We start from the raw sequence: 16,403 nt of genomic DNA, 5'->3' as shown, positions 1-16,403 counted from the left end.
TCTTTCCTATCCTGCACCATTATAAAACAATTCTCATTTACTACTCACCACAATAAAGATCAGGAGCATTTAGTGCAACAAGTTTTACAGCCAGATAGGCCAGTTCCTCTGTCATGAGGAGGGCTGGAGGCAAGAGAACAGTAGAAGTGAAAAAATGTAAAAACTATTCACATGCTGCGGTTCTGACTCAAAAAAAGCACATATTGCCAAAGAAAAAGTGTCTGGTTCAGTTTTCTGAGACTTTCTACCTTGTTAATTTGGTCAGCAAGCAACTTAATGATCCTGGTAAACTTACTTTCATATGCCTGTCTTTGCTGTGCTACTCACAGGAGGAGCAGGCAGAGAGAAGAAACGAAATTCCAGTCACTCACCAAACTCTCTCTGCACCATCAGTTTCTTTCATGTAATTTTCATGATGGTATTCCTCTGTTGATCTCTTTCTGTGTAGCACACTTCAAAACATGATTTCTCACATGTAACCAGGGAGAAGGGATACTTTGCATAAGGAGAATAAAATCAGAGAGAGAGATATCTTGAAAGTAAATTTAGGACATAATGTGGAAATTTGGAGGATGCATTGTGTGGGAGATACCAGGACCAGAGGGACCAGGAAAGAGGGAGGCTGAGGTTCATATAGCCATTGCAAAGTTTATCCAACTCAAAAACATATAGCACATAGCGCAACAAGCTGGTAATGCAGGCAGGTAACATATTACAAGCTACTGATTCTCATTTTACATACTGTTTATACATAGCCCATTCAGCCTTCATCAGCAGAGACGTCTGAGATTTCTAATGTGAAGGTTCATAGATGCATGAATGCTTGAGCTTTTATTATGTTATTCAAACAAGCTTGCTCTACTTTAATCACAACAGAACTAGCTTTCAAAATATGAGATATGTATTCAGAAAGCACAATGAGGGGGTAAAATAGGTACTAAATAAAATCTTATTAATTGTATGCAAAATGAAAAAAATGTATAGAGCAGCATATGAGGGTAGTCATAATTATAAAGGGAAAAAAATAATCACACAATTACTGAAGGCACTGAAATTCACTCTTTGGAATTCATACCAGTAAAAAACTAAATTAGTACGACATACTTGTATTTCTCAAATACTTGGTAATAATTAATATAAGATTATAAAAGACATTTCAAAATTAAAAGAAATTAAGAAATTACTGCTTTTAAAAAGTATAACTCAGCATAATGAGCTAAAAATTCAGAAATAAGACCCTCTTAATGTAACAGCAATTTTTAATTTACTTAAAAAGAGGCAGACATTTCAAATGATACATTTGAGTTAGTTTTGCAGCTAACAATTGATCTTCCATAAATATAAACAATATTCAGGGCAAAAGAAAATATAACCTGTTGCACTACGCAGTAATTATCAGATTAATTAAATACAGTGAGAACTGTATTAAAGACCATATCTAACAAGAAATTTCCCATCTCAAGAGGCCAACAAGTATGATCAGTTTTCACATCAAGTTAAGTACTTCTGGAGCACAGATCAGCACCAGAAATCAATAATGCTACAATGATGAAAAGAGGCACAGAATCAGTTCTTTTTGTACAAAGGACTATGAAAAGAATAAAAAACCATGGAAAGTGTAAGCATATTTAGTTGTTCAAATGATTTAGAAGAGGTTAAAAAGATTAAAAATCAGGAACTACTTTTTTTCAATTGACCAAGTATCAGATTTTATTTATTATTTCCCCTGGAAACTGGAGACCAGTTGATTAGACATCAGCTATTGAAAAAATCATTGTGTGAAAGTTAAAATGCCCACTGGAAAAGCATAGTTCAATTAAGCATAGTCTGCACGGATCAGTCAGAGAAGGTCATACTTTACTGACATGCAGGAGTACTGTGAAGATGTTATTGCCATGACTGATGAAAGGAATTCCATAGATTTATGACACCCTGATTTGACAACGCCCTGCCCTCAGAAATTAATGTCTATAGGACAATGTTAGGACACAGGGGGTAAATTAAACTGCTAGTTAAAAATAAGAGGTGGAAAAATACATTTGAAAGCTTGGTTTTTCAAGTTGTTTTGGGAGGAATTATGTAGGTCTAAATCAAATTTCTAGTACAACCATATTACTTTATTTAGGATAAGAATACTGTTTCATTTTAAATTGCAACTGAATTTCGAGATGGTCATATTATCTAGATGAATCAGTAGATGACAATCAAAGTTAAGTCTATACAGAAGTAAACCTATCTAAAGGACATAGTATGCATACACCTTGCATAGTAATGCCATTCAGAAATGAAGTGTGACAAGCCACTGAGCAGTGCACTTCTGTGTATTGCTAAGGACAAGGCAGCAGTATCTCATATTATCCAAACACATTGCAAACATGGATTTTTTTCTGTTATTTCAGGTGCTTGATCGAAACCAGGGGGGAACTACTTGTCACAAGAAAATAATACTGTTTTGTCCCATGCCGAAACATCAGAACTTTACCAAGTCTTTGTCTGGACAAACCCAGTTGTAATTTAACTGGTGTATACCTACATTCAGCAGCTTTTGTAATGCTTGCCCGGAACATATAGCGTGTAAAATTATTTTTCATAAATTCTATTAGTGCCTCTTATGGAACAAAAGACTTCTTCTACAATTATTAAGCTACCCGACACAATTCAGAAAGGCAGCTCTAGTACAGAAATTTAGAAGAGGTTTTTGGTATCACAGGGAGGATGCCAACTTCCATGAAATGCAGCAAGTTTTCAGAGTAATTGTTGAAGAGCTCTATCAGATCAACATTAGAAGTACTTTTAAGACTTCGCTGTAACTGAAATTTCTGTTATCATCGAAGTATTTAAGTTACATAAAAAAGAATACTGATTTTTTCCTAGATGAGATTTGAGACAGTATAAAGAAGTAATCAGAATTACAAAAAAGACTAAGACAAACTGAGCCAGAGAATCAGAAATTATGAGTGCAAGAGATGAGCTTGAAATCAGTATAAGGGATAACTAAAGCTCAGATAAAACATATATATCCATAGTGATGGGACAGTATTACAATATTCCTAGAATCAATTCATACTTCCATTTGTTTTTCTGAACTTTTATTTCCCCTTGATGTGGCCTGAAGGGAATTTTTTTTTCCTACCTTTGAGAAAAGCATTTTCTAGAAGGGAGACAGTCTGCCTTTTCTGGTTCATTTCCTAAAAGGTGCTATGGTCCTTGGAGCTTTCAGCCCCACTGTAGGTACTGTACACACAGAGGGATTCTTCCCTAGTGACCTCAAGACTCCAGAGCCCAACATGTTTTACTGTACTTCACAGCATGTAAAGTGTCAGTAGTTAGTACTTCTGACTACTACAGCATGTAACTAGTCAGTAGCACGTGACACTGGTCAGTACCCTGAACCCTATACATCTCTGAAAACAGAGATTTACAGATGACAAAGAAACTGATCTGAATTGCATAATGAGATGATGTTCTAGAAGCTAAAGGAACTAGAGAAGAGGGAGTGACACACCTAGCTGATTATTTTTGAGCAATGGGAGAAGTGTAGTTCAGGTATGGGCAAGCACTCCAGCTCATTATCATTTTAACCAAGCCGTTTTTATGTAAAGGTTTTAAGACAGAACTAAGTTACCATGGAAACTGATTGCAGCAGAGACTTACTGTAAATTCTTTTCTAGACAAGGATAACAGGACTGACAGGTGGGCTGTAAAAGCAAAATGAGTGCAATATAGAGTTAGGCATGATGGCCTGTTTTCTCTTCCTAAAAGTGTGTCTTTTATGGCTCTGCTTTATCTCTACTGTTTTCTACAGTGATATATTGAACATATTTTAAAAGAAGCTCCCACCCAAATGAACTTTTTATTTTGTCATAATCCTATTTGCAAGGGAACGTACGTGCTCTATGGAAAAGAGCTGAAGGGCAGGGCACCCCACTTATTTTCCCAAATTATGATGTCTTGCCAGAATCATTAGGGATGAAGAGCCATCACTCAGGAAACACATTTGCATGAAGTGCCCTTTGCTGCCAGTGTTTATATTTTGTTCCTGAAATATGCTCTAGGTACATTCACACCATAGCACAGTACTCTCCAGGTACAATATGAAAGAAGGTAACAAGGGAATAAAGTGGGTTTAGTGAAGAAATACCGCTTACTCAAAAATTTTAAAAATATACCTATTTGCTGCAATCCTCTTTAAAGTCAAAATTATTTGGCTGTGTAAATATCTTCCTTAGTCTGATGGATAAAGGTAAGAATAACAGAGATTAGAGTACACAGCCCCTAAAATATGGTGCCAGAGTTTTAAGAAAGGAAATTGGCAGAGAATGTACCTTTTCCACTTGGAATGTTAGTTGTCAGCACTGGAAAACATTTCAGTGTATGAATATGCAAGATCTTAAAATCTGTGCTGAATCTTTCTACCTGCTGTGCTTAATTTCAGAATCTTGTGTTATCATTAGAGAAAAACAGTTCTCTCTTCCAATATGAATTTCTACCAAAAGGAAGGTGGGAGAAGAGGCAGATTCTTACTTGAATTCATCCTGATACTTTTCTAGCCTAAAGTTTCTGCTTCTTGGTTCCAGGTTCCAGCTCCCAGCTGGAGCTGTGTTTGTACATTCTTTCCTAACATAACCCATAAAGCAATTTTCCTCCAGATTTTTAAGAGGTTTGCTGTCATCAGCAGTCATAGTTGGTCCCAGTGTACTAAAATCACGATAGATAGTCACCTTTTTCAGCATGTTTGCCTTACAGCTAGAAGTAATGGCAACAGCTGGTTGTGTTGTCAAAAGTAAATATACTTCTCACCTTCAGTCTCTGCCTTCCTCAGCACTGTGGGGGTGGGGACATGACAGATGGTTCCTGCTAGCTAATCACAGAAAACATGGTATTTGGTGTATGACATGAATTTCCAGGCAAATAAGAATGGTTTTCATTTAATATCCTCCATGTGAAAAGCTGGACACCTTAATAAAATGTGGCATGCTCCAAGGAAACACATATTACATGTTGAAGGATATGAAGGTGTGACTAATCACAGAACTCTGCGATAAATGATCCACAAGCGAACTATTACTTGTCATAAGTGAATTTTGATGACTGTGTTTATTATATGTAAAGCTTTCTGGCAGGGAAACAAAGGGAAACATGGAGCTGAATTCTCTTTTTAGGCCAAGTTCATCTTTGATTCAGGGCTCTGTCCATTGTACTGCATTTGTGTGTCTCTGAGCCACAGAAGGCTGCCAGTCCAGGCTCAGCGGCAGGCAGGCTTATGTAGAGGCTTGCGCAGTCCTTGAGACTGAATACTTAAGGACTCCGTACATTAAAGGGTAGTACCATTTTAATCATTTAAAGGAAGGCATTTTAAGTATTTCTATGCTTTTTGTCTTCATTCTGACATAAATTCTACTGGAAAAGGGCTAACAAATATGGCTGTTGTCCTTCTCAAGCAAATAAGTTCCCCATTAATGTAAAAATTATTTTAAAGATATGTTTTTAATTTTAGAAAAGATGCCCCAAGAGTCTACAGCTTAATTAAATTAAAATTCCTTGGCACCATTATATGTTTCCAATTTTTTTTTCATACCTGTTTCTATGACAAAAATATGTCATTTCAAATAACCATGGTGAAATTCCCCATACAGGTGTTTATAACTGTCTTGGACTTAATTAAGGAAGTCAGAGGATTAGAAATGAGAATGTAGGGAATAGCTAAGTTCATAAAACAGAACAATACAATTTTAGTTTACAAACTCTTGCCTAAAGCATGACTGTTCAAAAGCAATGGTGGGGAAAAAGAGGCTCAAGAGGTGGAGGACAGATTGTTAGGAACTGGGGAAAAGCCAGGAAAAAAGTTCTGGGGAAAACCCCACCAAAAAAAAAAAAAAAAAAACCCAACCAAAAAAAACCCAACCAAAAAAACCAACAAATCACCAAAGAGTCAAAGAGTGATAAAACAGAAAAAGGATGCAGATAAACCCCCTTTAAATTTCAATTTACAAAATTGCCATTTACAACATAAGGTAATTCTTGCAAGCCTGATCAGAAATCTGTGAAAATCAGTAAACCCTGCAAAGGTGTCTTGATAGGCAACTTGTTGTAAACTTCAGGATCAGGCCTAAAAGAAAACAGAAAAATTCTACAACTAAACTAGTCTGTGGCACTTCTAAATATGACTGGTCACTTTGAAGATGTTGCTTGGGCTTCCAAATGACAACTTGCCAAACACTAGTAGTTTCTGTTTCTCATAAGTCCGTATGTTTTGTGTTGTAAGACTTTTATATTATTTCTATGTGTTTGTGTTGCCACATTTTTTTAGAAAACAAAAAAAAAAAGATTTTGTGCGTGGATTTAAGTGGTTAGCAATATAAAAATATATCAGTATTCACATATGCAGATTTATTACACTTGACCCCAAGTCTCTCATTGTTCTACCTCTGTTTTCATGGAAGAAAGAAATAAGAGTAATAAAAAAGTCTTTCATTTACCCATATGTAACTCACGGATATTTGTCAATGCAGGTTTATCAATATACAGTCCACGCTGGTTTCATACGTGACAAGGAGGCAAGCAAACAGTGGAGAACGGCAGTAGATATGATGCAGATAAGCAAGAAAGAAAAATTAAGGACAAAAAGACAGAGCAGTTTCTAAAAAAATCAGGTAAGGAATTCAGGTGATTCTGTATGAAGTGTAAATTGTACAAAGAATCATATCAAATAGTTTAGGCTTATCTTGCCCTTCCTAATATTTCTGAGAATTACCACTTTATGTGTCTATGGCCATATGTACACACACACACATACCATGCTTACACCCACTCACGCAATGAATTTCCATTTTCAGCAAAATTGCCATTACCCTCCGTGCAAATATTTACTATACTGGTATTTGATATTTCTTGTAATAAAATCCATTTTCTGTATTTCATTTTATTTTGCTTAAATAAAACATTGTACTATTTCCTACAGGAAACCAAAAAAATAACATTTTTACAAAGGAGTAAAAGAGAGTTGTGCTATGTGTGGTACTATTCTTTCTCAACAAATCAGTTTAAAGTTCTCAAACCTTGTATTATCCTATCCTAGTACTGATCTCTTGGGGCATTACACGTGCACTGCAGAAAAGCAACATGTGTTATGACCTACGTCTGCCTTCTTACACTGGTGACAGCTGGAAAGTTCATTTAGAGATTGAGCACACTTCTGTTTCCTAAGCCCGACTAGAGAGGAATAAGGATATACTTGCCAACACTGGAGGAACAATGAGCAGCATTTCATCTTTTGCTCCTCTGCTCCACTGCTTTGGAGAAAAGTTGCCCTGCCACTTGCAGTGACAGTGGGAGCAGTAAATGTGATGGAGACTGTACATTCTCTACAGCCTACAAGCTGGGAAGCTAAGCTAACCGCATGCTATGCGATGCAATTCTTTGTGACAGAAACGTTCTCTTAACTACTTAAATATAGTTACTTTTAGAATAGATTGAAATTACATTTTTGCCACAAGCAGAAGATGGAAAGCAATACTCATAACTAAACCTCACATATCCATAATTTGCCTATCTGCTTAATTCTTACCTCTCCCTTCCACTTATAAAACTAAAGCTAACATGAGATGCTGGTATACCTACATGTCAACTATTAAAAAATGGTTACTTACAGGGTTTCACATTCTTGAGTAACATCATCAGAATTCCCTTCAGAGTTTGGCCTTGTAGAAGTGCTTTAACCCATCTACAAAATGCCTATGTTATGCTTATATCTAACTTTCATAGAACAGCATCTAATGCTTTCAGACTGCATGTTTCAGATGACTGACTGCAAACCTATGGAAATTCACTACTGAAATAACACATTCTATTAATTCCCAGAAGTTCTACAAACATTAAAAACAAACAAACAAAAAACCCCAGTTGAGCTTCCCAAATGACATAAAACTCATTATTACTGTTACATTATATCAATTGTATATTTCACAATTCATGATAATGCAATATTTTGTTCATGCTAACTTTTTGCGGTAAGATTACCACGCATTGAGACATTGTGCCTATTCCTTTGTACGCTGATGATTCTTACAAAATGACAACTGCTTCATTTATGTTAAAAAAGGGTTCAGAGTATCAACAAGGATGCCTCTAATGGGAGAAGCAGCATAATACAGCCAGAGTGTCTTTAGGACATGCAATATTCATCAGTTACAAACTTGGGAATGTCATACTGTAAAAGCTACATGATAAAAGATGCTGTGTGGTGTTACAGCTGATTCCATTTGCCATATGGCATGTTATTATTTTGTATTACCTTGGAGAGCCCACTAAAAGTGAAAGGAGAATAGAACACACTCAAGGTATATAGAATAATGAGCACAAATTGTAGAATTCTTAATTATAGCAATAGGGTCTGTAACTGCAATGGAGAAGGAACTAAATATGAGAGTTGAACGTGTGCTATGCTAACTCTCCAGCTACTGAAAACTAATAAACTCCTATCAGGAATATTTAAACAGGAAGCAATTGCCAGTCACCATATGTAAAAGCCTACAGGCAATCTCAAAGCAAGCTGGCTCAAAAGTCAGCAAATGCTATGTGCAATGCTGCAAACTTTAGCATAATATGGTTTTATATTGAAAATAGAGTTTTATGTGAAGTAGGCTGGAGAAAACATTAAATCAGTAATCTCTAAAAATGAGAGTCCATATGCACAGCTATAATAAAATCATCAAATAAATTATTAGAACAAGAAAGGGGGTGGGGTGGGGGAGAGTATTTACTGAAAACAATTAAAGTAAAAGAATCCTAAATTGTTTCATTTTGGTATCAGGCTAAGCGAGCTGTTCACAGGACCTAAGAAGTCCCAAAACAAACAACATCTCCAAATTTTAAAAGACTTTCCTTTTACAATTTATCAGAATTCACAAACGGAAAAATTTAGCCAAGATATCAGGAAAGTAGGTTCAATGAAAAAAACATTTGTATTTCATGTGGCACTATTTGCCTGCAAATTCAATTTTTCCCACTCCAGTAAATTGAGCTTCACCCCTCCCACCCTGCAGTGCTGTCTTTGGAAGCAAAATCCAACCAAGGTTAGATCATTCTTTGGGAGCTATTACTTAGTCACCACTTAAAAGTTAAATGACAATTTTTTTGATACCAAATAATGGAAATGTACAGGCTTACTGGGTTTTGGAATAGTTTGGCGCTAAACACCATAGTCCATTAGGTGATGCATTTCAAGATCTATAACAGGAACAGAATATTTTAAAATTATTCATGCTAATTGTGCAATACTTCAGATGACATCTTCAGAACTATCATCTATTCAAGTGTTCAGTTTGAGCAACCAAAAAGCATAAGATTGTTCCATTTGGCCAGATCTTTAGCAGAAATAAATCAGAGAAATTCTAGTAACTCTTAATATTTCCTATTATGGGTTATGCATTTTGCTTTCCTGTTAGTTTTTACTGGCTATTAGGTAGGTAACTTAACTTTTGTTTTGTTTTGGTTTTGGGGTTTTTTTGTAAGTCATCTAAGTGACTCAATATCATTTAAAGTTAACAGAACCTCACAGTGAAATGAATAGAAGATCATGGCTGTATGGCCCTTGTAAGCTTCACCCTCCTTGCACTCAGTACCAAAACCCACTGTGTACAGTTTACCATTCTCAACGTTTGACACTGCACGGGTTTACATTTGTAAATACTTGCAGCCCAGTGATGGAAGGAGTGATTGCTGTGCAAATTACTTCAACCATTTCCATTTCTCAGCTAATGTTAACACCAACTCATGACACATTTTTCACTGTATTATCAAAATCTGTGAAGTTTTCACACATTTCAATTTGAATGCCACTCATGCTTATTCCACACATAATCTTCTGTTCCAGCCATAAAAAAGGCTGATGCAAAAATTACTGATGTCACTAAATGAGGGTTATTATTCAGTGAGAGATAAGAAGAGGGAGGGAGGAAGGGGAGGAAAAGAGAAAGGAAGGGAGGAAGGGAGGGAGGGAGGGAAAAAGCCAGTTCTGGCTATTGTACTCGAGGGTGTTTTTACCTTTTGAATTAGAAGGAATCTTAAATATATGTTAACTGACAGCTCAAGTTTAAAGACTCTGTGTAGTAAACATACTTGCTGAATTAGCAAACATTTGTCTATTATTATCTTCTCTAAAGCTATGTATTATTAAAAGAAACAGTAATATTTGTATATTTTTGCCTTCTAAGAACATACTCAAATCCATGCTAATGAGAGATAACTAGTGTTTGACAGAGTTAGTGTTTACCTTACCCTAATAAATTGATAATTTACAGCTACATTTTAAATACTTTTATTTCTGTTATTCTGATAAACTGTTGCCTTGACAACAAGCGCAAATGAAAGATAAATTTTCAGTGCAGCAGTTTTAAATTGGTGATGGAAAAATAACTTTTTTTAAAAATACTTAGTAATTTCTTCTGAAAAGATAAAAATGTTTAATTAAATATAAGTAATGGAATATCAGTATGAATTCTTCAACCTAAAATCTTGTCATAATATGGTAATTACTACTACCACTATTTTTTGAAAAAATTACAAACTATTTAAGTTTCATATTAAACAACTCAGGAAAACATCAAGAATATAAAAAATGGAAGAGTTCAGGAGTTGAACTCAAGGAAAGAATCATGTTCCAATGCTTTTTCTGCTAGTTCAATTCATTTAGACAGTTAATTTTTTTGATTAATTGATCATGACAGTATTATAGTATAATATTGATTATATTAGATGCGTACACTTTCAAAGTCTTCAATTAGTTTAAGAAGATATAGATAGGCCAAAAACTTGTGATGCTTCAGAGAAAAACATTCAGTTACACTTAGCAGGAAAATCACAAGTAAAGTATTTTTATCTAACCACAGTTTTTAAGTAACCAAAGGGTGAATGGTGACAGTATCTTAAGAGAATTTCAGAAAGGACAGTATCTTAAAGACACAACCTATTCAAGTAGGACATTGTGCATTTTAAAACCATATTGTCAGCTACGCATCCCAGTTTTACTGAAACTACAGTATTTAAAAATTTGGAACACTGTTTATATAAACTGGAATAATAACATTGTTTTATTTGACTTTAGCACCTCTGACTTTCACTTCCAGAGGTGCTAATATGCTTGGTTTTTTAAATGCACCTCTACTTCTAAACTTGAAAAACAAGCAACTGCCCTATGCTTTGGAGCTGCCTAGCTAAATACAACTTCTGTATGTATTTTAGGGCTTCTTTTGATATTTATTCAACTGTCAATTCTCACACATTTCTTCCAAAAAGATACTCTGCTGGATATTTGCAGTATATTATGAACAGATGTTGTTTCTGCTCTGCTGGTTCATGTTAGAGAACTTGTACCTTTGATAGATTATGAAGAGTGGATGAAATCATAAGTGAACAACACAGTATAGTATACCAAATATTTAAGATTTCACTGCTTTTTCTAAATGAAGTTATTCACAACAGATTATAGACTGGTGCTTCGACACTATTCTAAATCAAAGCGGTTTCATGCCACCAAAAGCTGACAGACTCTCAAGGTAAATGACTGGTGAGATATATATATATATATATATATATATATACACATATACATATATAATATTTTCCAGAATAAACCTCAATATCATCTGAGAGTAAGGACCACGATATGCCCTTAATTGTCCAACAAAGACCTTTGTAATATCAGGAATTTTCAGGGGTATAGTAAGCAGATCCTATTTTGCAAGCATGGCTTTTTAACTGTGATGCCTACGTTGCACATTTGGCCATTTCAGTCACTAGTAAAGTACTGAATGGTTTCCTATCCTTTTGTTCCCAAGGATGTACATGTGTGGTTTTTATATACTGTGTAGGTTCCAAAAAAAAAGAAAACAATTATTTGATGTAAACAGCTGAATCTGGGAAATGAACAAAATTAAGAATATATGATAATGTGTTTGGAGCGAGTCCATGTTATTGGAATGCTCAGGTATTACAATGAAGGCTCTGCCACCCTTATTTACACCCTCGTCTCCAAGAACTCTTCATCTCTTGCTCAAGCCTGCATCCTAAAGGTAACATTAAGTGCTTTCCTGGAACAGACTAGTGAACTACATATTCAGATGGTCTCTATAATTTCTGATTTTTAAAGACAGGTGACTGCAATACATCATGCTAGCAACAAATTATGCTATAAATTGTGCATAACTTTATAGAAATAAAGCTGCAAGGTATCTAAGTCTCCATCAAAACAGAATAAAGTGGGAGACATTTTTTTTAAATAGAAAATATAAGACCGAATATTGTGCTTACATTGAAAATAATGTTCTGTAATTCTTTGCTTACCCCACCAAAAGACCATCTGATTTCTATGAAGTGAGTTAAAACATAAGAGGTATAAATTCCTTTTTGCTGTTTAGATTATTGAATTTTTTTGACATAACAGATGACAGTAAATGTGATTAATGGCTGCTGATAATTGGAGTTTCATTCCAGTGGTTATTGCTTGTCAGTAACAATTAATAGCTCCACAAAACCCCCATTCATTTCACAATATTAAAGAATGATGGCTTGTGGGAATTATGCTAAACTAGCACTTTCAATTAGATTTTGAATTTTACAGTATATTGAATAAGAGTTTATGGTTTTATAACAGTGATGGCTTATTGTTGTATGGTAATCACTCTCATTACATATATGTTTATCTGGACAATTACAATTTTTATAGTCATAATATTAAAAATAGTCAATTGCAGGTTAACATTTTTTTAAAAAGTATAGAGTATTTTGGTCTTTGTCAGTAAAGATTATTTTGAATGTCAGTTATATAGGTTTTGTCCCAGTATTTGATAGGCAAGATGCAATGGTTAAGGGATGCAAAAAAAGTTTTAAGTTCCTCAGTATCAAGCACCGTCTGCTATGGCATGTGGCACAGCCTACAGTTGGCTGGGCTGTAGCTCTAAGGCAGTAACTGTCTCATCTGATCATTTCCAGAACTGTAGGAAGAAAGAATCACAGACTCACAGAATGGTTGGGGTTGGAAGGGACCTCTGGAGACCATCTAGTCCAACCCTGTGCTAAAGCAGGTTCACCTACAGCAGGCTGTACAGAGTCACGTCCAGGTGGGTTTTGAATGTCTTCAGGGTGGGAGACTCTACAACTTCTCTGGGCAGCCTGTTCTGATACTAAGTGACCCTCAAGGTAAACAAGTTCTTCCTCATATTCAGAAGGAACTTCTTGTGTTTCAGTTTGTGCCCTCTGCCCCTTGCAGGGGAAATCATCAATAAAGGGAAAGATTCTTATTTTGGAGAGTCACTGAGGAGTATCCACACCTTTGGCCTTTCCTCCAGTAAATAACTTCCTGCAGTCAGAAAGAAAAAATAAGCAAGGAAGGGAGAAGGCATCAAGGACTGTCACAGAGGAGCACACAGGGAAGAGAAGTTGTGAAAGATGAAGTTGATAGGAAACGTCATCAATTCAGATGATGGACAAAGCGGTGCAGAGTTTGACGTGAGAAACTGGAAAGGGTATGGTTCCTTTCTGTGACCACATTAAATTTAATAGAGCAAATCTAAAGGTTCCTTAACTGAGAAACCAGAAGGCTCTGAAGTTTAACATACTTACAAGATAAATCTTGAAAGTATAAGTATACTAATAAAAATTCTGGCCCTGAGGAATTCAGTGCATTCCTAATGCTGACATCTATATTGTCAGGATCTGAGTCATAGATCATCTAATAAAGTTCAACAAAGTGGAAAAAGGAACAACGTGGAGAGCGAGCTTCATAAAGTTAACTTCTTAATTAGCAAGGCACATACTGATTTCACTTGCATCAGTGCTCTTGCCTAGGATTGACCTTGACTTCAATTTTTTGATGCAGCAAATACAACTTCTATGAGAATAGTCTAAATAAATGTTTTTCCTGCTTTGTCTTTTATTTCAATATGCTTTTAAAATCTACTGATAATACCGATTATTTTTCTAATTTAATCTTACATAAATTGTCTAATGAGTCTCCCAAATAAAGAGCATTCTAGTAATTCAATTTGGTAATATTCTTCCAGACAATGAAGTTATCCTAGTGTAAAACAAGGAAGATGAGAATCTGTCCCATGAAAAACTGACTTATTTTAGCAAACTAGGTTAAGGAAAAAGTCAACAATAAAAATGACTGTGGTAATTCTAATGAAATTCCAAGTCAAAACTGCAGCCCACTGCACATTCTATTTAAAATAGTAATTCTCCATCCAGTAATAACCATATCCAAGTCAATGCCAAACTCTGATTGAAGTCAATGAAAACAGGAGCAAGACCTTTCTTATTACTATTTGATTAGTTTGTGCAAGTTTGCAAAAGCAAAAAATTACTACTGGTGATAGGGGAACCTCAAAAGACGCACTTGTTTCATTGGAAAAGTCATAATGTGGAAGTTTAGATAATTAGAGACGTAAACCTTTTTGATTTATTTTAATCCTGGCCTTCAGACCATCTGTTCAGAAGTATTTTTTCTTACAGTTTCATGATACTACTATTAGGTATTTGTTGTATATTAGCAGCTAATGGCCCTAATTAGTGTTTGTTCTACTGCGGCAGGTGCTGTATAGGCCGCGGTAAAACCAAATGTAGAGTAAAATGGGACTAAATAAAATAACCCCAACCACTAGCTTTGCAATTCCCAAGGTAAATTTTGGCTAAGTGTAGGTTAGGTTTTATTTTAGAACAATAGTTTTTCTTATAATTTCTTTTCAATTCCCAATGTTTATTTGAAAAATTAAAACACCAAAACAAAAAAACCTTTACATAAATTCATAATTATGATGTGAAACATCATTATTAAAGAGAACAAAGTATACAGTATGTATGTCAGGAACTGAATACAAAAGGGCAACAGAGTTCAAAAAGGCAATTTGGTTCTATTCTTTGATCTAAGCTAATAAACCTTTAATCTTTCTAATGTAGAACATAAATTCAGGCATTGCAACGCCTGTAGATCTAATTCTAATCTCACATTCTGACAAATCATTTTCACTCCTTGTAACTCTGAGGTTTGATAATACCAACACAAAGAGTCCCACAATATATGTCCTATATCCAGCACTGAATTTATTGTTTGGGAGTTACTTATTTTATGACTGAAGAATTTCTTTTGCAAGGGAAAAATGAAGATTTTTCTTTTTTATTTTTTGAATGCTTAAACGTTGAACCTTTATTCCTTTTCCCAAAAATTCATACTTCTCATTCCTTCTGTGACATTCTTAATAAATTTTTAACAGCAATGGTAAAATACATTATGCTGCTCAGTGTCTTGAAGGCACAATGATATTCAGCCTTCCCTGGAAGAGAGACCTTTTCAGTTGCACTCGGTTTTTAATACAGTTCAGCTACGATACAGGAAAATTGAGCAATAAACCATAAAGTCAAGAATTGGCTTCTTTTCCTATATGTATGTAAAGGTAATCTTACTTGAAATCAGTAAAAGCAGTGGTTACTCGGCGCCTGAGAAGACTAGATATTACTAAGATTCTCCAGCCAAAGATCTCAAGTTCAGTTAAACATAAGTTAAGATCCTAAGAAATGGCTGTATCCTCATTTTCTTCAGCACAGTATTACCATTATGAGCATGTGAAGTATTTATAAGCTTCATAATAAATTCAGTCACTTCTGAACAGTGACTCTCAAAAAACGTGTAGCAGGAAAGAGCTCTGAGAACAGAAATGTCAACTTTGAAGTAAGTTTCTCTAATGGGAGAAAGCTTATATTCTATTTGCTTCAGGTTATAGAAGCATGTTTCTTAATGCAGTCAATTTTGAGTGATAAACAAAGGAAAATTTCTTATGCTGCACACACACCAGCCATAGCCACCTCAGGGCTCTGACTAAACTTATTAAGTGTCTGGCCCAAAAAAGAGCAACATTAATAACCTTTCATTACAGTCTTCCTTAAGAAGTGAGGTAGACTGTAAAATGTATGCTTTGCTATCAGCAAGGGGCAGCATATTCCTTTGTGGAAGAACTGATTCAGTCACAATTTCCACAATCCTGAAACTGGTACTCTTATTCTTGCTGCTTCCTACATCCTCACGGCCACCTGTACGTAAAGAGGAATGCAGTGGACATGCAGAGTCTTTTGTGCTTTGGTGCCGTGGCAGTGTGCCATGTAGGCCAGGTACCCAAACAAGGACCAAAGAGAACCTCTCATCCCTGGTAACTGCCCCACCATAAATGAAAGGTGTAATTCTCTATTATGGAATGATAAACAATTAGTAGTGCCACTAGATAAACTTAAGCAATTGCTACAGTTTAGCTAGGCATGTTATATGATTGCATGCCATTCTACCTCCAGGTCTCCTGTCCTTCTACCCATCCCATGTCAAAAGGATGAATATGAACCCATGCTTAAGGAACAGT

The 16,403-nt window shown here is 35.4% G+C and overlaps 1 protein-coding gene across 1 annotated transcript in view; it reads left to right on the top strand.

The window, feature by feature from the left end:
• B3GALT1 (beta-1,3-galactosyltransferase 1) overlaps positions 1-16,403 on the top strand; it is a 210,967-nt gene that overhangs the window by 89,719 nt on the left and 104,845 nt on the right. The window contains exon 2 of the mRNA XM_055813076.1: positions 6,513-6,653. The gene's annotated coding sequence lies outside the window, so the exon portion shown is untranslated. The remainder of the gene's footprint in view (positions 1-6,512; positions 6,654-16,403) is intronic.

Source organism: Falco peregrinus, chromosome 8 (genome assembly GCF_023634155.1).
Source record: "Falco peregrinus isolate bFalPer1 chromosome 8, bFalPer1.pri, whole genome shotgun sequence".
NCBI classification, from domain to species: Eukaryota; Metazoa; Chordata; class Aves; order Falconiformes; family Falconidae; genus Falco; species Falco peregrinus.
This window is presented reverse-complemented; position numbering and strand designations above follow the sequence as displayed.